At 37.4% G+C, this 26,621-nt stretch overlaps 1 long non-coding RNA gene across 2 annotated transcripts in view; it reads left to right on the forward strand.

The window, feature by feature from the left end:
- LOC121038078 (uncharacterized) overlaps positions 1 to 26,621 on the forward strand; it is a 199,188-nt gene that overhangs the window by 10,263 nt on the left and 162,304 nt on the right. The window contains exons 4-6 of one of the 2 annotated variants that reach the window (XR_005794138.1): positions 1,018 to 1,280; positions 8,747 to 8,857; positions 12,600 to 12,668. This is a non-coding gene — a long non-coding RNA (uncharacterized LOC121038078). Of the gene's footprint in view, positions 1 to 1,017; positions 1,281 to 8,746; positions 8,858 to 12,599; positions 12,669 to 26,621 lie in introns of those variants that run through there. The other variant, XR_005794137.1, reaches the window with a different exon arrangement.

Below are 26,621 nucleotides of genomic sequence, written 5' to 3' on the forward strand. Positions count from 1 at the left end.
CCAGTCTAGTAGAATGTAAATAGGAATGTTTATTTTATAAAACAGAATATTCTGGACTTACTGAGGAATGGAGATATTCATTTTACTACCTAGTTTAGTGAACGTAACCAACAAGCATTTTAAAGACAAGTTTTGAATTTCTACTCTGTACCAAACACCAGGATTTAATAGGTAAATAAGATTGTCCCAACCCCCAAGCAACTCCCATTTCAATGAAGGAGAGGAACATGTAAAATTAATAATTATAATGGTTAAGTGTTGAGATATGTACAAATTGCTGTGGAAACATGGAGGATAAAATGATTATTGCTGGTTTTAAAAATTGAATTGCTAGGGAATATAGATGAAAGCATGAATTTTACCAAAATATAAGGAAAATTATCCTAGAAGTAAGAACATTTTAAGCAGTTCAAGTGTGTTTGGACTATAGAAATGCTTGAGGTGAGATTTGAAAAGAAAGAAGGGGGAGAGACCAATACAAAATTTGTTTTCTCTCCTGAAGCAATGGCAAGACTGAAAGATTTTTTAAGCAAGGAAATGACTAAATTGGATACTTCTTAATACCATCTAATTCCTAATTACAGGTTCATCCAACAATCTGATCTTTAATTTGGCCTCCTATGTAGATTCATTCACTAGGAAGAAATTCTCTTAGTAAACAAGCTAAGTTCTTCCAGATAAATGTTCTATTGAAAAATAATTGGCAATCTATTCTGAGTTGGTTTGAGATAGTATCCAAACTCTAATGTATTTAAAATATAGTGAACAAGCCCAGTTTGGGAATGCCCAAACCTGAGTTGCAGATCTGAGAAAATACTACTGAGATCAACAAATTATTTCTACTTCTTCAAGTCCTGCTTGAAAAGCTAGTGGGAATTCTGAAGACTTTCTCTGTAGTAACCTGAAGATTACGTATCTATCAGCCTCCTACATGTAGTAAGAATTCAGTAGTCATGATGACAATAACTTCATAAAAGATGGTAATGATAATTTAAAAATCCTTAACACAACTTCCAGAAATGAAGGTGAAGCTCTTCCGAACATTCGTGATCAACCAACATAAAATTCATCTTGAACTTTGATATATTACTCTTGCAACAAGACCCATAAAGAATGGCTATGCCACTATACCTCTGTTCTCAAAAGGAGTTGACCAGACAGTGTAGGTGGAGAAGGAAAAACTCAGAAGCACTTTTGGATAAACTGCTCAAAGTAGTTGCACTACTTACAATGGCTCAGCAGAGTCTTCTGCATGAACAAAGACAGTGAACGTGAGTGAGGTAAGTTGTTTTCTTTTCGGTGAAGTGAGAATCAATTAATTAATTTTGGCTTGATAAATTTTTTTGACTGCTCTGAGATACATTCCCCTAGGCCAGTCACAGTCAGTGTTGTACTGTGCAAAGTTATGCCTCACTGGTCAGTGGAACAATTAGGCTCACTGAACAAGTACAATTCAGGTCCAGCCTACTTTTTTCTTCTGTTTAAGTAACCTGACCTAACAACCGTGGGATTCTGTTGTTGACTCTTAAATATTTCAGGATTTTCAGGTTTGCTCAAGAGACACAAATGATCAATTCATGATTCAGAGACTTCTTCCTGCTCATGTGCTCAGTGTTACATTAATTAATACATTAATGTCTCCAAAGGTATCCACAAAATGTTGGGCATATAGTTTTACTGTAGAGGATTTAACTTTTCAACTTGTGAGTCTTGGGAAAATTACCTAATATCTTTAGACCCTGTTTTTCCTATTTCTAAATGGAGTTAATAATAGAAAGGTAGTAACCTGGTAAGTCTGTTGTGAAAATTTAATGAAAGTATATATGTAAAGCACTTAGATCAGTGCTTACCAAATATAAATCAACAAATTAATTTATTCAGTTTTTCCAACACTGCATGCCAGGTAGTAGAGATAAGTACTAGAGATAAAATGGTGAACAAGAATAAAACAGTTCCTGCTCTCGTGAAGCTTACAATCTAATGGAGGAGGTTGATAATCAAATCATCACAAAAACAAATACAAAGAAGAGAAGAAGGAAACAAATAGGCTTCTAGAAATAGATTAGACTTGGTTTTTGAGGGTAATCAGAGACGATTTCTCCAGGAAAGTGGTATCTGAAGGATGATTAAAAGTTAACTTGGTGAAATGGAGAAGAGAGATGGCTTTCCAGTCTGTGCTGAGGCCTGCAGAACAATGTGTCATCACGGGTTTGAAGGACAGAAAGCAATCCTGAGTGCCTGGAGCAATTGAGGAAGGGGAGCAGGATGTGAGAATAGGTGAATTTGAGATGCATGGATGTGATCCATTGAATAGCAGTTTTAAGTTTGTCTTTTTGATAAGAACAATGGGAAACTGCTAAAGAGCTTTTAAATGAGGTGGGAGGAAGGGACAGCATGAAGTACCATGATTAGATTTGGATTTTGAGATCCTCTTGGCTGTAGAAAATGGATAAGAAGAAGACCAAAGGATATAGGGGCTGTTATAAGAGATGATGAAAACTTGGACTCAGCTAATAATGGTAAAGTTGGAGAGAACTAGACAAATTTAAGAAATATTTAGGAAGAAAATCTCATATATATAAATTGGGGATGGATTGGATATGGGGATTAAAAGAGAGTAAAGTGTGGAGGATGACTCTTAAGTGTCCACTATTCACTAAGCAGGTAACATCAGAAGAGCAAGATTTGGGAGTAAAGTTATGAATTCATGTTTTGGAAATTTCATTTTGAGATTCTTTTGAGGTATTTAAGAGGACATGTTAGGTAGGCCAGAGCTCATAGAATATACATGTGTGTGTATATATACACACACACACATGCACATACATATATGTTGTTTGTGGATGGGTGATGACTTTCTCACCTGTAAAGTGAGCACACTACCTGCCTCATAGGAGTATTGTAAGAAATGAGTTCAAGAGGCTGCACATAAAGTGTCTAAATATGTATCAATAATTGTGCCAGGCTAAGAGATGGAGAAAAGGCACTAGTACGGTAATGGGAGAGTGATATGGAAATGCCAGAGGAAATGCTGCAAGAAGTGTCAGACGAACAGCAGCCTGAGGCTAGTGTGATAAACACAATAGTCTGATATACACCACTTTTGAAGGTTGATCATTAGATTCTGTTAGCAAGCTACTTAAATGTTTTCTAAATGAGCAATTACTGAACCTGAAGTCTGGAAACCGCTCTTATTAATACTGACTACAACATTAAATTATTCAAGGCAAGTTTTCATGGAAATTCATGAGCATTTATTCATGGCCACTAGTCCAATGTGGTAAGGTCAATGAAAAATTCCTAGGACTGAAGCTGAACCAGAGAAAGAAGGAGATAAGTGTGTTCTAGGAAGAGTGAATAATACAGAGACTTAAAAAAGCACAGACTTGGGGCGCCTGCCTGGCGCAGTCGGTTAAGCATCCGACTTCAGCCAGGTCACGATCTCGCGGTCCCTGAGTTCGAGCCCCGCGTCAGGCTCTGGGCTGATGGCTCAGAGCCTGCAGCCTGTTTCCGATTCTGTGTCTCCCTCTCTCTCTGCCCCTCCCCCGTTCATGCTCTGTCTCTCTCTGTCCTAAAAATAAATAAACGTTGGGAAAAAAAAAAAAAAGACTTTAAAAAAAAAAGCACAGACTTGTAAAGACAGAGCGGGATGAAAGGGGTGAAATTATCTTGGAATTAATAACATTTGGTGAGTGACAGGGATGATATTGGATAGGTTAAGGGATAAAATGTTGGAAAGCAAGTAAATGATGGGGTCTGTCAGAAAATTGTAAGCAGGGAAATGACTGGACTTGCTTTTTAATATTTATTTATTTATTTATTTATTTATTTATTTATTTATTTATTTAAATCTTTTGTTTAAGTTTATTTATTTATTTTGGAGGAGAGAGAACATGTGCGCCCATGAGTGGAGAAAGGGCAGAGACAGAATCCCAAGTGGGCCCTGTGCAGACAGAGCCCGACGTAGGGGTCGATCTCACAAACCTGTGAGATCATGACCTCAGCTGAAACCAAGGTTCAGAACATCATATAGACCAGAGAATGGAATTGAAGACTGGAGAGACAGGGTTATCAGTTATGACAGTTGAACAAGTAAAAGACAGAAGCCTGATGTCCAGGAGGCCATTTGCAAAGTGGTCTGGATTGGAGATATAGAGAAAAAGATATATAGATGTATGTTGGGGATTATCAGCTTATACTAGGTAATTTAAATCAGAGTAAATGAAATAAATTAAGGACAACATATAAAGTGAAAAGAGATAAAGAATTTGAAAAGGACCCTGTGAAACAGCATCATTTAAGGAATAGGTACAATAAGAGGATCCTGGGGGTGCCTGGGTGGCTCAGTTAGTTAAGCATCCGGCTCTTGATTTCCACTCAGGTTGTGATCTCACACTTTGTGAGATCGAGCCCCCTGTATGGCTCTACACTGACAGCATTGGGCCTGCTTGGGATTCTCTTTCTGCCCCTCTCCTGCTCACACATGTGCATTCTCTCTCTCTCAAAATGAATAAGTAAACATTAAAAAAATAATAAGAGGATCCTGAGGTCTCTTATCCAATGATCCTCATTCTTAAAAGTTCTTCTTTATGTCTAACTTAGGTATATCATGCTGTATTCAAAGTCTGTTTCCTCTGTCCACTCTCCAGTTGAGATAGAAAGCAGCTGTTCATCATCTTGTATATAACAACCCTTCCTCTGCTTGAATACTGTTATTAAGAAACCTGGTAGTCTTCTCTAACTTAGGCTAAATAATTTCTAGCTCCCATCTTCCCAACCCTTTAATCATCTCTGTGACTCTCAAATCCCTTCCACTTTCTCCACATCCTTCTTTAACTGTGGAGTCCGTTCCTAGATGTGCTTTTGAGATTCACTTTGAGGATCATGGAAGAATTTTCTTAAATTTTTATGTGGTAACTTTATGTATCCCAGTGCTATGCTTGGACTTCATGTCAAATACAGGATTTCTAGTAAACCAATTATTTTGGCTATTTATGTGTAACCGGCTAAATTTTTGTATTTATTGTTAACATTAAATCCATGTTGATTGTGACATTTCAAAGAGATTATTCTCAATACCTTTAGGTGATTGAATGAAATAAGTTTATCTGCCTTGGTTTCAGTTTGGGTAGGAGGTAAAAGCTCTGTACTCCATGTACTTGCATAGGGTGACATAGATGAAGCATCTGTTCTTTTTCATCTCCCCTTTCTTGGTTAAACTGTAGAGTCAGATTAAACCGTTAGTGTGAAGGATCCTCAGTTATTTCACATGTCTATCTCTCCTACTCCACTGTGAGCTCCTTGAAGAAGGAACACAGTTCTGGTTATCTTTATATTCTCAGTTCACTTTTTTATCTCTCAAGGAAAATCACACTTGATGCCTGCCTTAAGTCAAATGTGGAAAAGGAAGGTCTTGACCAGCAGTAGCACTCAAGTTCCTTCTTGCTTGTCAGCTCCAGTTGACTGGTGGTAATTTAATTACTGCTTAGCAATGTGATTAGAAGGATTCTGAAGCAGGGTCCTAGATCATGAAAAAATGTTGTGGCAAATTAGAATTTTCGAAAATTAGAACTGTGAATTGCTATATCAAATTGTTTACCTTGGACATGGGACATAGGAAAGGAGGCACAGGTAGCCGGTATTTGCCATTAAAAGCAACAGGAGCTATGGCTTCATTCCGATACAGTGCCTTAGTGCCAGACAAGTAATGGACTGCTTCTGTGAGAAAGAAAATAGCACTTTGTTCAGTTTATAGATCATAGTGAAAACAACAGAAAATCTCAGAGGTCATGGCTCCACTTAAAACACACACACACACACACACACACACACACACACACACACACACACCATGGAAAGAGCCCAAATGTCCATTGATGGATGACTGGATAAAGAAGATGTGGTATATATATACAATGGAGTATTGCTCAGCAATCAAAAAGAATGAAATCTTGCCATTTGCAACTATGTGGATGGATCTAGAGGGTATTATGCTAAGCGAAATTAGTCAGAGAAAGACAAATATCATATGACTTTACTCATATGAGGACTTTAAGAGACAAAACAGATGAACATAAGGGAAGAGAAACAAAAACAATGTAAAAACAGGGAGGGGGACAAAACATAAGAGACTGTTAAATATGGAGAACAAACAAAGGGTTACTGGAGGGGTTGTGGGAGGGGGGTTGGGCTAAATGGGTAAGGGTCATTAAGGAATCTACTCCTGAAATCATTGTTGCACTATATGCTAACTAACTTGGATGTAAATTTAAAAAAATAAAATGAAACACACACACACATACACACACACACACACACACAGACACACACACACACACACAAAACTATTCACCCACTCATTTTGCCCAGTTGCATAAAGGCTGTCTTTAGTAGCTCTTGGAAAGTGTGTCAGTGCTAATCTGCATGGTTGCCACACATGATTCTGAAATGTCATTGTAAGAGTTTTATTCATGTTCTTTCCTTGAAGCCTGCACAGAAAATAGTTTTGATTTAACTTAAAAGTCAACAAAAATAATAGAGTTGCTTTCAACTAATCAAAGAATTCAGCTGCTACTTTAAAAGTTCTACAAGAAATCAGTATGTTGGGGGTTATTGTTGAGCCACTGGAATGAAGAAATAATCCTGAAGAATTGCCAATACATTTAATTTTAGATACTTTGCTTGTCTTTGTTTTGTTTTGTGCTTCTTCACTTAATATAAGCCTCCATGTCTAGACTCTGAAGACAACCTCAAAGATACATAAATCAATGATGAATCAAGTAGATTGATCCACTCATGATAGGTACTGGATCTAAAGTTCACAGTTAAAAGTGGAGATAAGCACTCTAAAAGTATAATTTCACAATGAGTTGAGAGGGAAAAATTCTCACTACATTCTGAGTTGCTTGACCCATTGACATGGTTTTAACTGCCACTTGGTAATGACATCAAGTCTAGAGCTATATGTCAAAACATTCTGCAGAGCGCTGATTGGCTGCTATGTGTATGCTACAGTTACACCTCACACTCAAATCTAAAATTATTGAAGCCATCACTTCCTGTGAAGCCTATTCATTCTCCTGTATTCTCTGTTGTACTTGGTGTGGTGCTATGCTTCACAATTGTCTTTAAGTCTTGCATTTTCTGTACGTCCCATGTTCAATCAATTACCAACTCTTATGCACTTTACCTCCTAACTAGTTCTTGAATCCTTTACCTACCCCCAATTCTGCTATCACTCTCCTAGTTCAGGCTCTCATCAGCTCTCATCCTGAATACTATGACATCCTCTTAACTACACTTCTAGTCTCTGGTCTGGCCCTGTCTATAGCTTACTATCTCATTTCCCTGTTTATTTATTTATTTATTTATTTATTTATTTATTTATTTATTTAAACTATTTTATTTATTTTTTGAAGGAGAGAGAGAGAGAGAGAGAGAGAGAGAGAGAGAGAGAGAGACAGAGCATGAGTGGGGGAGGAGCAGAGAGAGAGGGAGACACAGAATTCAAAGCAGGCTCCAGGCTCTATGCTGTCAGCACAGAGCCCGACGCGGGGCTCAAACCCACGAACCGAACCGTGAGATCGTGACCTGAGCCGAAGTCAGACGCTCAACCGACTGAGCCACCCATGCGCCCCTCATTTCCCTATTTAAACATTTCAGTGAATCATCGTTTGTGAGATTGAGTTCAAGCTCCTTAACATGGAATTCAATAATTCTATGATCTGGCCTCCATCTGACTTTCTATTTTAATCTCTTATCATCTCCCTCTACTTCTTATCTTTCATTTTGCTCTCTAGCAGTGGCGCTATTTCTGTCTGGAGCACCCTCCTTCTTTCTCATCATTTAATTAATTCTTTCATAAAACCTACCTCAGTTATCATCTCTTCCTAGAAAATCTTTTACCTACCTACCGACCTACCCCCCCCCACACACACACCTTTGTGCCTTTGTAATACCCAAGACCCCTGCCTATCTTTGCCCCTTATCACATTATGTTAATATGGCTAGGTATGGATTTTTCTGCACCACCACTATGAACTCTCTAAAGGAGCATTATGTCATATCTACTTTTGTGTCTATAACACACTAACATAGTCTATTACACTGGCAGTCTTTCTGTAGATGTTGACTGAAAAAATGACAGTGTATTATTATTAGTGTATACAATAGAATACAATTAGAAGCAATAGTATCATCAACTTGAATTTGCAACAGATTATATTGGTACTGATAACATAAAATATAGTGACCAAACCAGGAGAATAACTCTCATTTATACTTTCAAGTCCCCTAAAAATCACTGAAGTCTATAATTCAAATGAATATAGCAAATATGAATAAGTATGATTATTTATCTTTAGTGCTAAATTATCATAAATGACTAAGTAATATATTTAAATGTTGCTAACCAAATCAGAATTGCTAAGTAGCACACTTGTAAATGAAAGTCTAAATATTAGACTGAAAAAACATTTCCCAGAGAAGTACAGGTACCTCTTAGAAGGAAAATCTCCAGGAACGTATACTGTTATTCAAAGCACAGGACAATTAGAGTCATCAGTATTACAAAAATAAAAAGAATGACTAGTTATACCATATTCTTTCCTTTATTGACAGTTTTCAATAAAACACATCATTTGAGTTCTAAAAGTACACATTTTTTCTCTCAATGTTATTTCTATTTTGAATGAAAAAATTTAAATATAATCCATAATATTTTTATTTTCCTTACATTATCTCCTAGACTTCCCTGTAGCCACCACCCACAAAAAAGAAGCAAGATTCTAAAATAAAATGAACAGGATAACAATTTCCTATTTGGAGGGATCTTGGAATCTAGGCTTTCTTTTGCTTGGTAACTTTCCCCATTTATTCCCTCAGGTTAATTATTTTCCCTGCTAGCATGTTTTATGGTTGTGTTTGTTTGTTAAATTGTCTACAAATGTACAAGTTTATTAAAAAACCATAAATATTATAAGACAACTACAATTTTTCTTTTTTTCAAGACAACTACAATTTTAAGGTCAGTTAAGTTTCAGTTTTGAAACGTTTGCTGATATTTTTGTTTTTAAAAAGAAAATCCTGAAAGTACTTCTTTGCTTGTTTTGGAGTACCTGGTGAATTTTAACAATTCATTCTTTGAATGTTTTGGTTATTGTGCATTCTATTTTTACTAGAAAATAGGTTCTTCATATTTTGCTCACTGAAGATTATGCAAGCATATGACCATGACTAAAATACTCATCTGCCCAATCTCCAGTTGATTAGCAGGGATGTTGGATGAATGTTACTGCTCTCAGAGATTTCATTGAGGGGATACTAAGAAGTTGGAGGGGCCACACTTGCTCTGTTAGAACTCTTTGTTGTCCCATTTAATTTTGGCATAGAAAATTTTAAATGAGGTCATTTAATGTAAAATTTAGTTTTCATATCTCAGGGATGATCTGAGTAAAAGTGCCTCTTTCTTGAACTCACATGAAACAAAAAGATGCTCTCTGTCTCCTTACATATGTGCAATTATGCCTTCTGTGCTACTTTCTAAAGAGCCTATGAGTACTTTCTAAAGGATATCAATGTTTTTAACACTCATTCTCTTTCAGTTTGATAGAGTCAAACATCTTTGTGGATTCAAGAATTTCACATAGGGAAAATTAAAAAAAAAAATAAACGCATAACAGCAACAAATAAAAAGAAAAAATATATAAAAATAAAACAAAATAAGAATTTCACATAGGTTTATGTTTTTTTTTAAACTAACTTTTACAGTCAGAATAATAGTTCCATGAATATCACAGATTCTTAATAGATATGTGTTGAATGAATAAACAAAGCAACCAATCAATGACATGAAAAGGATGATGAGCTTTAAAATTTTCTGGGTAATCTTTTAAATATGTGATGGTGGACATCTATTGTTTTGTCTACCAAGTGATTGTTCTTCTAGGATAGCCTCACCCTTGATTCCTAACAGAGTTGCCAAGTTCCCATGTGACATTGCTGTACATAGTGGCGGGACCTTGAAACAAGCTAGGTCAATGAATCCCAAGCTTTTTGTACTTTTGATCTAGAAAATAAGGTCAATTACTTTCTAATGGTTGAAATTAAAAGACATAAAGTCTGGTTGGTGTTAGTGGTGGCTTAGCAGTCTAAAATGTGGGTTCTGAACTTAAAGAAGCCTCCAGTGGCCAAAGATGGGACAATATGAGCATTAATAAAAATAGTAAATGCAATGGATTGAAACGATCAAATATGTTGGAATCTATGAACTCATAATGCTACCAAAAAATACTAATTGGTTACTTTTGCTGTGGAATCAACTCATTATTGTGAATACTAGTTAATAAAGGAAAATAATTGAGGCTGTATGTTGCCTTCCTTGAATTTACTATACATTAGGATAACTAAAAAGTTAATGAGGAAAATTTTTCTCTGTAGGACTATTCTAGCTAATTAGCAGAGAAGAAATGATAGAATAGATTACACTCAACTCCATGCCCCATAATGGGCTAAGTGATACAATATCTGCTAGCCGTACATAGTCATTGAGCTCTTGAAATGGGGATGGTCCGAAATGAGATGTGATTTAACCAGTGGTATACTGTTAAGTGTTTAATAACTGGCTCTCTGAGGTGGAAAAAACCCTGCTTTGTGATGTTTGCTGTGGTGTAAATACTATCACCATAGCCATTTTGAGCTACCAGTGGAATGTCCTAAATGTAGATGGGATGAGATGCTCACAGTCAGCTCTCATGGGCCAGGGCAAGCAGACTGTAACACCTACCAGCTATAAGTGGAAAAAATACACCAGACTTTGAAAAATTAGTATGAAAATAAGAATATAAAATATATCATTAATGATTTTTAGTTAAGTATCAAAATGACAGTATTTTCGACATACTGAGTTAAATAAAATAGATTATTAAAATTGTTTTCACTTTTTTACAAATAAGGGTACTATAACATTTAAAATTACATATGTGGCTCATATTATGTTTATCTGCTGCTGTGGACAGTGATCATTACTTACTGCCAGCATATCAGCCTGCTTAAAATTCTCTCTCTCTCTTTCTCTCCCTCTACTCCCCTCCCCTACTCATGCTCTCTCTCTCTTTTTCAAAGACAACAAGGTATAAGAATTCTTTGTCTTTTACAAGGGATGTTAATAGGCATCGTGTACTCTTCCACTGTATTTTTGTTTTTCTTTTATGAGAAAGAGAGAGCATGAGTGGGGTGGGGGAGACAGGCAGAGGCAAAGAGAGAGAGAGAGAGAATCTTAAGCAGACTCCACACTCAATGTGGAGCCCAACACAGGGCTCAATCCCCCAACCCTGGAATTATGACCTGAGCCAAAATTGAGAGTTGGATGCTCAACTGACTGAGCCACCCAGGTGCCCTGTAATTTTTTTTTTTTTTTTTTTTAGATCGAGAATATTATTCTTGGTAACTGTCACCAAAAGTTATTTCTGAATTCCCATTTTACTTTAGTTCTCTATGTCTTATGCCATCTGTCAATTTCTACTTCAAATATAACTATTTAGGTCTTATCTAAATAAGTATAGGCCCTTAAAAAAGAGAGAGAGAGACTTAAGAGATATGGCAATCAAATGTAATGTTTGGATACCACTTGGATCCCAATAGAAATTAATCACCCATAGAAAAAAAAAAGTTATGAAACAACTAGAAATTTTAACATGGACTGGATATTTGATGATGTCAAGAAAGTGTTAATTGTTAGGACTAATACGGGTGTTGCCATCATGTTAAAATTTCTCCTTCAGAGGTACGCACTGAAATAGTTATGGATGAAATGAAATTAAGGGATTTCCTTCAAAATAATCAGTACCAATGGGGAGTAATTGGTAGGGGTATATATGAAACAAAGTGAGCATAAGTTTATGATTGTTATAGCCTTGTGTGTGTGTGTGTGTGTGTGTGTGTGTGTGTGTGTGTATCCTAGATTGTCACAGCTAGATTAGTCCATGCATAGGATTAATTGTACTAGTTATTCCACTTTTGTGTATCTTTAAAATATTCCATAATTGGGGCGCCTGGGTGGCTCAGTCGGTTGAGCATCCGACTTCGGCTCAGGTCACGATCTGGCGGTCCGTGAGTTCGAGCCCTGCGTCGGGCTCTGGGCTTGATGGCTCGGAGCCTGGAGCCTGCTTCCGATTCTGTGTCTCCCTCTCTCTCTGCCCCTCCCCTGTTCATGCTCTGTCTCTCTCTGTCTCAAAAATAAATAAACGTTAAAAAAAAATTAAAAAAAATAATAAAATATTCCATAATAGAAAGTTAATGGACTCTGGCAATAGATGGCTAGGGTTTGAATCCTTCTTAAGTTTATGACATTGAACAACCTACTCAGGGTCATCGTCCTCATCCATAAAATGGAAATGTTAGTTGTATCTACTTCATAGGTTATGAAAATTAAAGTAATTAATATAAAAGGAAGAAAGAAGATATATAAAAGAACAGAGACTTGAAAATGTAGGGACTGATGTGATTCAAGTTCCTGGGTTTGATTCACCATGTTACTCTCTTTAGGTCCCATAAAACACTCCAGAACCCTCCTAATTGATTCCCCTTTTTTCCTTAAACAGGTTAAAATTTGTATCTCTGTCTCTTGCAGCTAAAACAGTGCCAGCTAATAAACATGTACTTCCACTTTAGTAGCCTGTGAATTTGAAGTTTGTTATGTGTCTGCTGGGAGCAACCTGTCTTTGATTGGTTACTTTTCTAGAGTTGCTATTTGGGCTCCAGGGTGGTAGCCTCTCAGTTTGGGTAAGGTATTTGATGGTTTTTTGTTTGTTTATCTCTCTCTTTGTTTTAGAGAGAGAGAATGAGCAGGAGAGAGGGGCAGAGGGAAAGAAAGAAAATCTTAAGCAGGTTCCACAATCAGTGCAGAGCCTGATATGGGGCTCCATCCCATGAGCCTGGGGTCATGACCTGAGCTGAAATCAAGAGTCAGAGGCTCAACTGACGGAGCAATCCAGGCACCCCAGTATTTGATAGGCTTTCCTTTGTTATCTAGTTTGTTTGGTTGTTTTTTTTAGTTAGTTAGTTAGTTAGTTTGTTTGTTTATTTATTTATTTAAAGAGAGTGTGTGAGCAGGGGAGGGGCAGAAAGAGGAGGGAGGGAGAGAGAATCCCTAGCAGGCTCCACACTGTCAGTGCAAGAGCCTGAAGTGGGGCTTGAACTCACAAATGGTGAGATCATGACCTGAGCCAAAATCAAGAGTTGGACACTTAACTGACTGGGCCACCAATTTAATTAAATTAAAATTTAATTTAATTTTATTGAAATTAAAATATTTAGGGTGGCTTTGGTTCTTCCAGGAGTTGTATGTCTGAAATAATAATACCTTGTTTTTCAAAACACTCGAGTGAGTTAACGTCCACAGTATCATGATTTATTGGGGTATATGAAGAAATTGATATCATTTTTATTTCTACTTATTTTATCTATAAAATAAATCAATGTAGAGATTACCAATATTTGGTGAATTATAAGTATAATTTATGGGACTACTTACTAAAAATTTATTTTTACTAATAGGCATAAAAAAAAAAAAAAAAGCTTAGACCAGGGACCTGTAACTAGGAGCAATCTGGCCCCTACCCCACTCTCCCCAGGAGGGCAGGGTCCCATAGCCCCAGGGTCCCCTCTCTGAAAAAGAAATTAGAGATTACTATTCTCAGCCAATGAGTTCCAAACTTTCCTTTATCACAGTGGGCATAATATACAGCCCATCCCAAACATTCTTCAGCTGCTTACTTCTTTATGGTATTCACTCCCCACACTCTTCTTCCATCTGGGGTCCCAGTGCCACTAATTAACAACACCTTCTCACTTTGAAAATATGGCCAATAATTCCAGAAGCCTTCCTATCTCTCATATGCTAATACGATCTGTCACCAAGTCCTATCTATTCTGTCTCCTAAATACTTCTTGAATCCATCCCAGTTCTCTCTGATCCAGTGAGATATATTACCAAGTCTCACCTGTGCTATTGTAATGACACCACCCACCCATCCTGTCCCTAGTAGTCTTTCTGCATTCAAATTGATTTCCCTCCTATTTTCCAGCAAGCAGACATAGTGATCTCTTAAAATACAAATCTGGTGTTTCCTTCTCTGGTTTAAAACCCTTTAATGTCTACTTATTACTCTTAGGATAAAGCTCAAAATCTTTAAGTCCCTGCACAATCTCCCTTACTCTATGTCCCCCTCTCTTTTTTCGTGTTCCATCCAAAGTGGTTCCCTTCCAGTTTTCAAATACTGTGATGCTTTCTGCCTTAAGATGTAATGGTACAATATAGAATGTAATGTTCACTCTGTCTTCAGTGCTCAATACCTGCTTACTTGCCTGATAAACTCCAATTTACTTTTCAGATTCCAACCTAAATGTCAATTGCTAAGGACCCTCTAGAATAGTTCAGGTCTCCAACTCTCAATGTAGCCTGTGCTTTTGTTTCAAAGCACATATATATTAATATCTACTGGCCCACTAGCTCATCAGGTTCAAGAGAAAGGAACAATGTCCCTAGTGCCGAACACAGCATCTGACTATTTGTTGCATTGATGAATAGATAAGTATCTTTAACTTTGGTTAATTCTATCCCCTGCCCATTTCCCTAAATGACTACTTTGGGTATAAATTTTTCTGCCTGTTCTCATCTGTTTATTCATTTATTATGTAAATAAAATAATTATTCTAGGTACCACTCTTTCAGCTGATTTGTAGTTCTTGTTTTTGTTTCTCAGGATATCACTTATAACCAAACAATTTGTAAAGTTAGGGTTTCTACCCAAACTTGAGTGCTAGTCACTGTACTATCTACCACTTGCTAATTGTGGAGATTTGAAGCAAGTTAACTAATTATATCTATTTTAGAGGGTTATCTTGAGGTTTAAGTAATAGAAGGATAATAAAACAGTACAGTTCATAGCATCTAGCTGGAGCTCCATTAATGTTCTTTTCTGTCTGGCCTCAGTAGTTAAAGAAAAAGGAGTCAATCTTTGCTCCCTTCAGGGTATAATTCTGAATCCCTTCTCCCTAAATACTAATCAGATAGGTTTCTGAGCCTAAATTCAAAGAGATCTCTCCAATTTTAATGCCTTATTAGCTTAATGAGTAATTAAGTTTTTTTGTTTGGTGAGTAAAAATTGGATCTGAGTTCTGTAATTTAGGCTGTTATCTGTGTGCTTAACAAAGGAGAAAATTACAATTTTCCATGGATCTTATCCTGTCTTTCCCACAACAATCAAATAGAAGATCAATTTAGTGGTAAGATATAGAGTTAATTCTGGAGCCAGGAAGCCTATCCATTAAGCTATTACGCTGATGCAGGCATGAAGTGAGGAGGGCCTGTTGGCAGGACTAGAAAGAAAGGGGAGAGACAGGAGAAATATGCTATAGGGAGGCCTTTCCTGATGATCAACCTAAAGTAGTTACCCTCTACTTATGATTTTGTTCTAATTTTCCACGAGGCACTTACCATTATCTGATATTTTTCTCCTTGGCTTCATTATTAACTGCCTCCTTCCATTAGAAAGTAAGCTCCAAAAGATAAGGAATCATGTCTGTCCTGTTTGCTATTATAGACCCAGCACCCAGAACAAGGCATGGCCTAAAGCAGCACTCCGCATATATTTGTGGAAAGAATAAATTGTTACTGGAAATAAGCAACCAAATATAGTCAAAATAATTTCAAGGTTTAAAGCTTGACCAAGATGATAAGGTACCAATAACAAGGAGAACTATTCTTACAGAAGGAGTAGGGATGTTTTTGTTTGTTTTCTTGTAGGAGGAGCTAGGAGTTTTAATACTTTTAGGTATGTAGAGCTGAACCGATGGTAAGTCCTGAAAGGTGAAAATTTCTGACAGATGGCTATTGATACGACAGGATACATTGAAATTGAGATTTAAACCAAACCAAACCCAACCCAGTTTAGTTCCAGGCCCTGTCCTAGGCCCTGAGGACACAAGGATGAACAATCGTCTCTGCCCTCTGGGAGCCCATAATTAACAGAAGGAAATAGATGGCTAATTATGATATAAAAGTTATAGAATGATAAACACAGTGAAATGGGACTACAGAGGAGGGAATACATAATTCTGCTGACATTGTAAAAGTCCAGGATGTCTTCCCAGGGTAAAAAGATGAGTAATAAATACTAGGAAAATAAAATTGGGGGGAACGCCCTGAGTTTGATGGTAGTATTCATGTACAACACACAGTGTATGCTCAACAGGTCACTTCAGATGACTGATGGGCATGAAGTGAGATACTGGTTCTTTTTTTTTTTTTTTTTATTTTAAGAGAGAGAGAGAGCCTGCGCGCACCAGCCGAGAGGGGCAGAGAGAGAGGGAGAGAGAGAATCCCAAGCAGGCTGCATGCTGTTGGCACAGAGGTTGATGTAGGGCTTGATCCTGCCAACCGTGAGGTCATGACCTCAGCCAACACCAAGAGTCAGACACTGAACCAACTGAGCCACCCAGGTGCCCCAGGTACTGGTTCATTTAAAAAGAGAGTACCCAGGGGCACCTGGTGGCTCAGTCAGTTAAGCATCGGACTTTGGCTCAGGTTATGATCTCATAGTTTGTGAGTTCGTGCCCCACATCAGGCTCTGTGCTGATAGCTCAGAGCCTAGAGCCTGCTTCAGATTCTATTTCTCCCTTTCTCTCTGCCCCTCCCCTGCTCATGCTCTGTGTCTCTCTCTCAGTCTCTCAAAAATAAGTAAAAATTAAAAAAAAAAGTATATCACTATTTTACTGATATTAGAAACCATGCTTCTGAAGAATTTTTAGTAATATGACAAAATGATTGTACTAAGATGGTTTTTAAAAAAGATGGTACAGGGGCACATATAATTTTATATTGTATTTTTTATTTATTTTTAATTAATTAATTAATTTTAAGAGAGAGAACGGGAGGAGCAGAGATTTATGTGTGATTTGTTTCCTTCTTCATACTCTTATGAAACGTCAAAGTTTCTATAAGGAACTATACATATTGAAATGTGACAAATGTAGTTATAGGTTCCATTTATTTATTCATTAATTCTCTTAATAGGTAAGTATGTGTTTAGTGCTCACTATGCACTTTCCTCAATGCTAGAATCGGAAGCTTAGAGGTTATTTAACACAAGCCATTCATCTGAGTGGTTAGAAAGACTCAGGATATATGACAACCTTTGGTAGGTAGTTAGTGATGGGACTCGAACAGGGATACCTCTTCTCTGGTTCTGGACTCTCCTCATTTCATCATCTTGACACTGTACAGGAAGGACGTGATTTGACCAAGCACATAATCAAATAGCAGTATGTCCCTTAGAGGGTATCCTTCCATATATCCCTATGATACACTAACCTCACACATTTTGCATATTCAAAAGTTCTGTTTGGTAAATATTCTTTCTCTATTCTGAACCCTTCACAGGCTGCTCATTATTTCCCAAATAAAATTTTGACTTTCTACCCTGAAGTTCAAGGCCTTCTCCAGTCTAATTTTTGCATACTTTGCAGATATTATATTTGGTCTACTCATTGCTCATGTATAGAAAATAACAAATTTATCATGTGTATTCTTCATGCTCCATGACTATTCTCAGTTTTTTTTCCTATTAGTAAGTAATTTTCTCAACAAAGGTGTGTGGCAAGAGGAAGAAACAGCCAGTGGCCATTCAGTGAATGAACCCCAAGCTATCATTCAGCCATTCACTGAACCCCAAACTATCAATCATAAAGGCTTAACTTTTATTTGGGTCACTACTTCACTGGTGGGTGATTATTAGTAAGTGATTTTTGCCTCTTTGAAAAGCCTGTCCACGTTATAGGGCTATTGTTAATTTCTTCATTTATGAATTCTCATAAATTCACCAGTCTCTATGTTAGGTACTTGGGCATTCATCAGAACAAGATGGGCATAGTCTGTGGTCCTGGGTCTAGAGGGAAAAGACAGAAACACCAGTAAGTTAGAAGGAAACAAAGTCATTATAAATTGTGACAAATATATATTTTTTTAATGTTTATTTATTTTTGAGAGGGAGAAACAGAGTACAAGTGGGGGAGGGGCAGAAAGACAAGGAGACACAGAATCTGAAGCAGGCTCCAGGCTCCGACCTGTCAGCACAGAGCCCGACACAGGGCTTGAAGTCACAAGCCGTGAGATCGCGACCTGAGCCAAAGCTGATGCCCAACTGACTGAGCCACCCAGGTGCTCCAAGAAGTAGATATACTTAAGACATATTTTGGAGATAGAAATTGTGGAGACGTTATAAAATAATGAACTGGACAAATTTAGTAAACCTGTACAGTAAATACTGTAAAGACTTTTGAGTTTTAATACACCCCTCTGGGCCTTATTGCACTAAGAGGACTATATTGACTTACTCTGCTGCCAGTGGGATGCTCTTTGTATCTGTACTGTATCACCTATCGTAGCTAAGTAAATCTGCCCTTCTAAAGAATTTATCTTGGTCTTAAACTCATTTATTCAAAAATTATTGAGCTCTTAGCTTAAATCTAAAGGTAAAGGATTTGAATGTAAATTGATCCAAAACATAATTTATATATTATTTTTATTCAAAGATATCCTTTAAATACAAAAGAAGCTCCTTTATCAAACTATGAGAATTATATGCTGGCAAAAGCAAAGTATGTTGATAGAGAATATCAGAACAAAATCATTTTTTGCACTAGAATTAAGGTTACAGAGACAGCATTTTTACATCTAAGTAATGATAGATTAACTGAGTAAAGATTTTTGCAAATAACCATTGCATACAAATAGGTCTTCAATTTTATTTTTTATTTTATTAAAAAAAATTTACTTTCGAAATTTTAGAGAGTGCAAGAGGGGGAGAGGGGCAGAAGGAGAGAGAGAATCTTAAGGAGGCTTCATGCTGACATGGGGCTAGATTCCAGGAACCTGGGATCGTGACCTGAGCCGAAATCAAGAGTCTGACACTCAAATGACTGAACCACCCAGGTACCCCAGATCTTTGATTTTAGAATCTTTATTTTACTAATAACATGTAGTACAGTAAATTAATCTTAATGTATTTTCCTATACCTCAGTAAGACCCAGTATGCTTCTAGACAAACAAGTTTCCCTAGCTCCCAAAACAAAATGAAAAATGCTTCTTTTGCTCCAGTTTAACCTCAGCATTCTTTGAGGAGGTTCTGAATTACAAGTATATCCAATCACTCCCAAATAATGATAAAGTCTAACCTATCTGCCTACTTCAAGTTCTAGCTTTGTTTAAAGTAAATGGATTAACATTTTCATTGATGAGATTTTCTCCTATCTAGGTTTGATAGATTATCAGCAATTTAAAAAAAAAAAAAAAACCACCACAGCCCTCCATAGCTCATTCTCCTCATTTCACACCCCTATTCCCAAAACTTTCTTTCCCACGAGATCATCTGACTCTTTTTTTTTTTTTAATGCTGGCAATAGTCTAATAACTTACTTTAATCACAGTTTCTTTAATCACAGATGTCTCCCTTCATCTGTCTATTTTGACCAGATCTCAGGTTTGCAAAAGTTTTTCCTTGTTGAAAAGCTTTGATAAATGTTTGTCTAATATTATTTTTAAATTCAGTTATCTCTTTAATTTTTTTAATATGGAGAGAGTTAATTATTTCTGTTCTTTCCCTATTGCTTTTTCAGAGTACTTGTAGTACTAGACAGACCAAAACAAGATTTTCAAGGGTTCATGCTTCTAACCACCCCAAGGGGTGTCCCAGTGGTCTCCTTGGTGCTTCATGCCAAAAGCTGTGGCTAGGACTTCTGAGCATGTCTGTTTTCCTATGTACTCTTTTTGACTGCTGATTAGTTACATTGGCCCCAAAGGAGAAAGTAAACTAAATCCTCTTTACAAATCCATACAAGTTATTAGGGAATAGGGAAAGAGTTTCCAATGCATGGTCAGACCTTGTCAATAAGGCTTTCTTTCTTCCAAAGATACAGACTCTTTCTAAATTTGATTTTGACAGGCTTCATTTTAATTCTGATTACAACAATTAATATTATGGCCTCTTGGATTGTACCTCCTTTTCTTTTTTTCATTTCTTCACGATTTGGTCAAGTATATGTTCTCGATCTCTGAATGTTTCCTAAATACTGACATTCATAGCTTACATTATTTGTCTCATCAGTAATGGAAAATTGAAAAACAATTATAGTATATATTGATCTATGTTCTCTGATATGCATATATATATGAATATAAATATATCCTCTGAATGGGCAAAGTTTCCATTTATTGATGTCTCCCTTCCTCTGTCTATTCTTTTTTTTTTTAATTTTTTTTTAACATTTATTTATTTTTGAGACAGACAGAGAGAGACAGAGCATGAACAGAGGAGGGACAGAGAGAGAGGGAGACACAGAATCTGAAACAGTCTCCAGGCTCTGAGCTGTCAGTGCAGGACCCCATATAGGGCTTGAATTCACAAACGGTGAGACCAGGACCTGAGCTGAAGTCGGACTCTCACCCAACTGAGCCACCCAGGCGCCCCGTCCTCCGTCTATTCTGACCAGATCTCAGGTTTATGTCAGCTATTAGCAACATGACTATTTCTTACAAGAAGAAACACATCTACAGTCTGACAAAAAATGGTTTTCAAGGAATGACAGTCCTACACTAAATCCCTGACTTTCTAAGCTTTCCCCCTCATGAATAGTGCTAGAACCTTCAATGTCAGCATGGAAATATTGAGAACTTTGGAAACTGGAGAGGCAGTTGAATGCAGCAGAACTGGCCCAAAAGCAGAATCTCAGAACCTGGGTCCTTTCCAGCCTGAGCTGGAGATTCTAAGCAAGATACTTACTTAGCTTCTCTGAGCCTTGTCTTCCCTTCCTGTTAAATAAGAACAATACCTTAACAGGTTTCAAAATTATACCAATGTACTTTATAAAATGATATGTTCATCATTGCTATCATTCACTTAAAAAAGTAAAGGCAACAACAAATGTTAAAAAGTAAGGGCAAACATTGTAAAAAAAATAAAAGTAGGAATTTAAAGAATCAAATTTTGGGCTGCCCGGGTAGCTCAGTCAGTTAAGCGGCCAACTCTTGATTTCGGTTCAAGTCATGATCTCACAGTTCATGGGCTGACCCCCCACATTGGGCTGTGTACTCACAGCATGGAGCCTGCTTCAGATCCTCTGTCTCCCTCTCTCTGCCCCTCCTCCGCCCCCCCCCCCCCAATAAATAAATGTTAAGAAATGTTTTTGGAAAAATTTTTAAAAAGAAAAAAAAAGAATCAAACTTTGGAGGCCTGTTGTTAAATTGCATTACGCAATTCCTCCCAAAACATAAATGTTTGAAATAATATACATTCCCTTCATATTTTAAAAGAGCTCTTCAAATATCCAGAGTTAATTAGTTATTCACAACTAGAATGTTTCAATGGGAAGTTAAGACAACTACACTGAAAGCATGGGAGTTGTATTAAGGAAGAACAAAGCAATCATTAGGAAATTGGACATTTTCAAGGAATTGGAACAGGCCCAAATGGAGGGAAGTAGTGAGGACTTGGGACATCACTGGGACCTTGAAGAATCACCAGGAGGAGAAAGAAACAGGGAGAAAAAGGTGGAGAAAACAAGATAGAGTTCAAATTTTCTAGAACTTTCCTCTTTATATAGAAAGTGGGGGGAAAGCTCTCTTTATTCTGCTGTCCTCAGTAATGCCTCTAGGACCCAGAATTCAAGCAAGTAGTATATATATAAGATTAACCAGGTTTTTGTGCACTTGCCTAGGAACTCAACCATCATAGTGTTTCTGAAAGAAAAATTTATTCCAACTTCCAAAGAGCCAACCCTCAAATGCATTTTTGGAATACAATCTGTTTGAAAGTGAAATAACCAGGCAGCCTGTATAAGTTATCTTTTGAAAGAGTTTGCAGTTAGAAACATATCAGCTTCTGTGCAAAAATGTTTTCTAGTGGTAGATGAGTCTTTTGTGGCTATCTTACATATTTTTTGGAAAGAGATGGGCTATAAATATATAAATGAGGTATATAGATAAAAACATTTAGATAGATAATTTTTAAGACAGAGCCATAGAATAGTTTCACCAAATTCAGACATCCTGAAGATCTTTTTTTTTCCCGTAGCCCTGAAATCAGCTATTTACTTTAGGATATAATGGGGCTTCCTTAACTATATCCTGAGAATAATCTTACCTATAATAAATCATATCTTTGTGAAAAAAAGCTATTATGTGAAAAAAAGAACATGTGTAGTACTGTAGCCATGTCTATGGTTTATTAACCCTCTCTGGAATATTTAGAATAACTTATACTTACAATTTAAAAATTAAAATGGCAGGTTGGGGTGAAAATTCAAATGGGCAGGTTCAACAAGTACTTGAACTTTTTTCAATCAAGATAGTTATAACTTAGAATGTCTCCTACAGTAATTTTACTCAGATAAGTGATATGAATAATGAATTATTCATTACTATATTATTCTAGCCAACTCATTCCTTTTACACACTAGCTTATGACTGCAACCCTAGTAAAATTTGTGTTCAAGAAAAGAGCTAACTTATTTTTCTTTCTAAGGGAAGTCACCCATTAGTAAGGTCCAAACCAGGACACTCTTCTCCAGAAAAATGCTTCAGCAGATGAGATGTCAGGACAATAGGCATAAAACAGGACTAACCTGGCAAATCACAACTATGGTTCCCAATACGTAGCTGCATTTTGGCTGCCCCAATTTCCCTCTCAAGACAACATGCATGATCTGTGATAGAAGGGAGATACTATGACTTAGTGCCAAGAACAGTAGCCCAACTGACTCTGGTTCCCTGCTAGAGAACTGATACATCATCCACCAGCTCTTTAAACCAGGAAACTAGAGAAAGGTAGGCTTCCTTTTCCTTCACCTCCTTCTTCTAACCAATTATCAAATCTCACTATTTTCACTTCAATGCATTCTTCACACTGATGCCTAATTGCTCTTTTTCAATTGATCATTCTCCTTAAAATCCTAATTGGATCCCCATTGCCCCCATATCAATTTTTACCTTGTTCTATAAGGCTCTCTGTAATTGGGTATCTATCTCTAGCCTCGCTCTTAATCACTCCCTACCCACTCCACCTGCACACTGTGCTTCAGCATATTGAATTACACTCAGTTCCTGGAATGTACCTCGAATTTAACAATATTTTGCATAAACACTTCCTCCTCCATGGTCCCCATTCTCACCCACCCATCCCACTCCTGTGCCTGAAATGCCATCTTTATTGCTTAAATCTCAGCTTAGAAAGGACTTCCTCTAGGAGGCTTACCTTCCCACAGGCCCCAAATCCTTCCTATGCGCTATACCATCACAGTAATCTCTGCTTCTCTCTTCATTTATTTATTTTTATTTTTGTTATTTTTTTTTAATTTTTTTTTTAACATTTATTTATTTTTGAGACAGAGAGAGACAGAGCATGAACAGAGGAGGGTCAGAGAGAGGGAGACACAGAATCCGAAACAGGCTCCAGGCTCTGAGCTGTCAGCACAGAGCCCGACGCGGGGCTCGAACTCACGGACCGCAAGATCATGACCTGAGCCAAAGTTGGACGCTCAACCGACTGAGCTACCCAGGTGCCCCTATTTATTTTTATTTTTAAGTGAGCTGTACACCCAATGTGCAGCTCAAATTCCCAACCTGAGATCAAGAGTTGCATGCTCTACCAAGTGAGCCTGCCAGGCACCCCTCTTCTTCTCTCTTCAGAGCCCTTAATCAAACCCTGGGTTACCTCTTTGTCTGAAATCCCAATGGATTGTGATCTCTGTAAGGGCCTGTACTTCAAGCTTTCCTGGCCTTGACTTTCCAGCAACCTGTTTTGCACAACAAATCAAGAAAATCTGCCGGCTTATATGAATGCCAGCCTCACTTTGTGCACATTCCTAATCCCCAGCCTTCAGTCCTAATTTTTTAAAATTAATTAATTATTATTATTATTTTTTAATTTACATCTAAGTTAGCATACAGTGCAACAATGATTTCAGGGGTAGATTCCTTGATGCCCCTTACCCATTTAGTCTATCCCTCCTCCCACAACCCCTCCAGTAACCCTCTGTTCTCCATATTTACGAGTCTCTTATGTTTTGTCCCCCTCCCTGTTTTCATATTATTTTTGCTTCCCTTTGTGTTCATCTGTTCTGTGTCTTAAAGTCCTCATATGAGTGAAGTCATGTGATATTTGTCTTTCTCTGACTAATTTTGCTTAGCATAATACCCTCTAGTTCCATCCGTGTAGTTGCAAATGGCAAGATTTCATTTTTTTTTTTAAATCTGTATTTATTTTTGAGAGAGACAGAGACAGAGACAGAGCATGAACAGGGGAGGGGCAGAGAGAGGGAGACAGAGAATCTGAAGCAGGCACAGAGCTCTGACAGCACAGAGCTGTCAGCACAGAGCTGACAGTACAGAGCCTGACATAGGGCTCGAACTCACAGCGAGATCATGACCTGAGCCGAAGCCCGACGCTCAGCCGACTGTGCCACCCAGGTGCCCCATTTTTTTTTGATTGCCGAGTAATACTCCATTGTATATATGTACCACATCTTCTTTATCCATTTATCCATTGATGGACACTTGGGCTTTTTCTACATTTTGGCTATTGTTGATAGTGCTGCTATAAACATCAGGTACATGTGCCCCTTTGAAACAGCATACCTGTATCCCTTGGATAAATACCTAGTAGTGCAATTGCTGGATCGTAGGGTAGTTCTAGTTTTAGTTTTTTGAGGAACCTCCATATTGTTTTCCTGAGTGGCTGCACCAGCTTGCATTCCCATCAACAATGCAAAAGAGATCCTCTTTCTCCATATCGTTGCCAACATCTGTTGTTGCCTGAGTTGTTAATGTTAGCCATTCTGACAGGTGTAAGGTGGTATCTCATTGTGGTTTTGACTTGTATTTCCCTGATGATGAGTGATGTTGAGCATTTTTTCATGTGTCAGTTGGCCATCTGAATGTCTTCCTTGGAGAAGTGTCTATTCATGTCTTTGCCCATTTCTTCACTGGATTATTTGTTTTTTGGGTGTTGAGGTGGTAAGTTCTTTATAGATTTTGGATACGAACCCTTTATCTGACATGTCATTTGCAAATATCTTCTCCCATTCTGTCGGTTGCCCTTTAGTTTTGCTGATTGTTTCCTTCACTGTGCAGAAGCTTTTTATCTTGATGAGGTCCCAATAGTTAATTTTTGCTTTTTTTCCCCTTTCCTCTGGAGACGTGTTGAGTAAGAAGTTGCTGCGGGCAAGATCAAAGAGGTCTTTTGCCTGCTTTCTCCTCGAGGATTTTGATGGCTTCGTGTCTTACGTTGAGGTCTTTCATCCATTTTGAGTTTATTTTTGTGTCCGGTGTAAGAAAGTGGTCCAGGTTCATTCTTCTGCATGTCGCTGTCCAGTTTTCCCAGCACCACTTGCTGAAGAGACTGTCTTTATTCCATTGGATATTCTTTCCTGTTTTGTCAAAGATTAGTTGGCCATACGTTTGTGGGTCCATTTCTGGGTTTTCTATTCTGTTCCTTTGATCTGAGCGTCTGTTCTTGTGCCAGTACCATACTGTCTTGATGATTACAGCTTTGTAGTATAGCTTGAAGTCTGGGATTGTGATGCCTCCTGCTTTGGTTTTCTTTTCCAAGATTGCTTTGGCTATTTGGGGTCTTTTCTGGTTCCATACAAATTTTAGGATTATTAAAAAAAAAAAGATTGTTTATTCTAGCTCTGTGAAGAATGCTGGTGTTACTTTGATAGGGGTTGCATTGGATATGTAGATTGCTTTGGGTAGTATCGACATTTTAACAATATTTGTTTTTCCTATCCAGGAGCATGGAATCTTTTTCCATTTTTTTTGTGTCTTCTTCATTTTCTTTCATAAGGTTTATATAGTTCTCAGTGTATATATTTTTGACCTCTTTGGTTATATTTATTCCTAGGCATTTTATGGTTTTTGGTGCAATTATGGTTCGGTCCTAATTTTTATATATTTTTTTTCAGATCATAGTAAACAGCTACTCATACCATCTTGTCTCATTCATGTTCTCCCCCATGCTCTAAGGCATCTCCTTCAGTGGAAATGAATCCCATGTACCTTATGAGTGCCCTAGGGCAAACAACATATGGAAAAGAAAATTGGCTTATTGCCATAAAAAACACAAACTCAGCAGATTTTTCTTTCCTCCTAAATTTAACTCAATGAAGAAAAGTGCTTACATCACCAAAACTTTGGAGACCCCAGGGAAGTCACTGACAGCTGATTTCTCAATCTCTTCTCAAAGTACTATAGAGGACAAATGCCTCCAGTTATAGGATCCATGCACTCACAAATTGGTGAAGGTACTTAAAAATCATAAAATACTGGGGCGCCTGGGTAGCTCATTTGATCAACTGACTTCAGCTCTGGTCATGATCTCACGGTTCATGAGTTTGAGCCCCGCATCAGGCTCTGTGCTGACAGCTCGGAGCCTGGAGCCTCCTTCAGATTTTATGTCTCCCTCTCTCTGCTCCTCCCCTGCTCATACTCTGTCTCTCTCTCTCAAAAATAAAATAAAATAAAATAAAATAAAATAAAATAAAATAAAATAAAATAAAATAAAATAAA

This window comes from Herpailurus yagouaroundi, unplaced genomic scaffold (genome assembly GCF_014898765.1).
Source record: "Herpailurus yagouaroundi ecotype Mexico unplaced genomic scaffold, PumYag 165, whole genome shotgun sequence".
Classification (NCBI taxonomy): domain Eukaryota; kingdom Metazoa; phylum Chordata; class Mammalia; order Carnivora; family Felidae; genus Herpailurus; species Herpailurus yagouaroundi.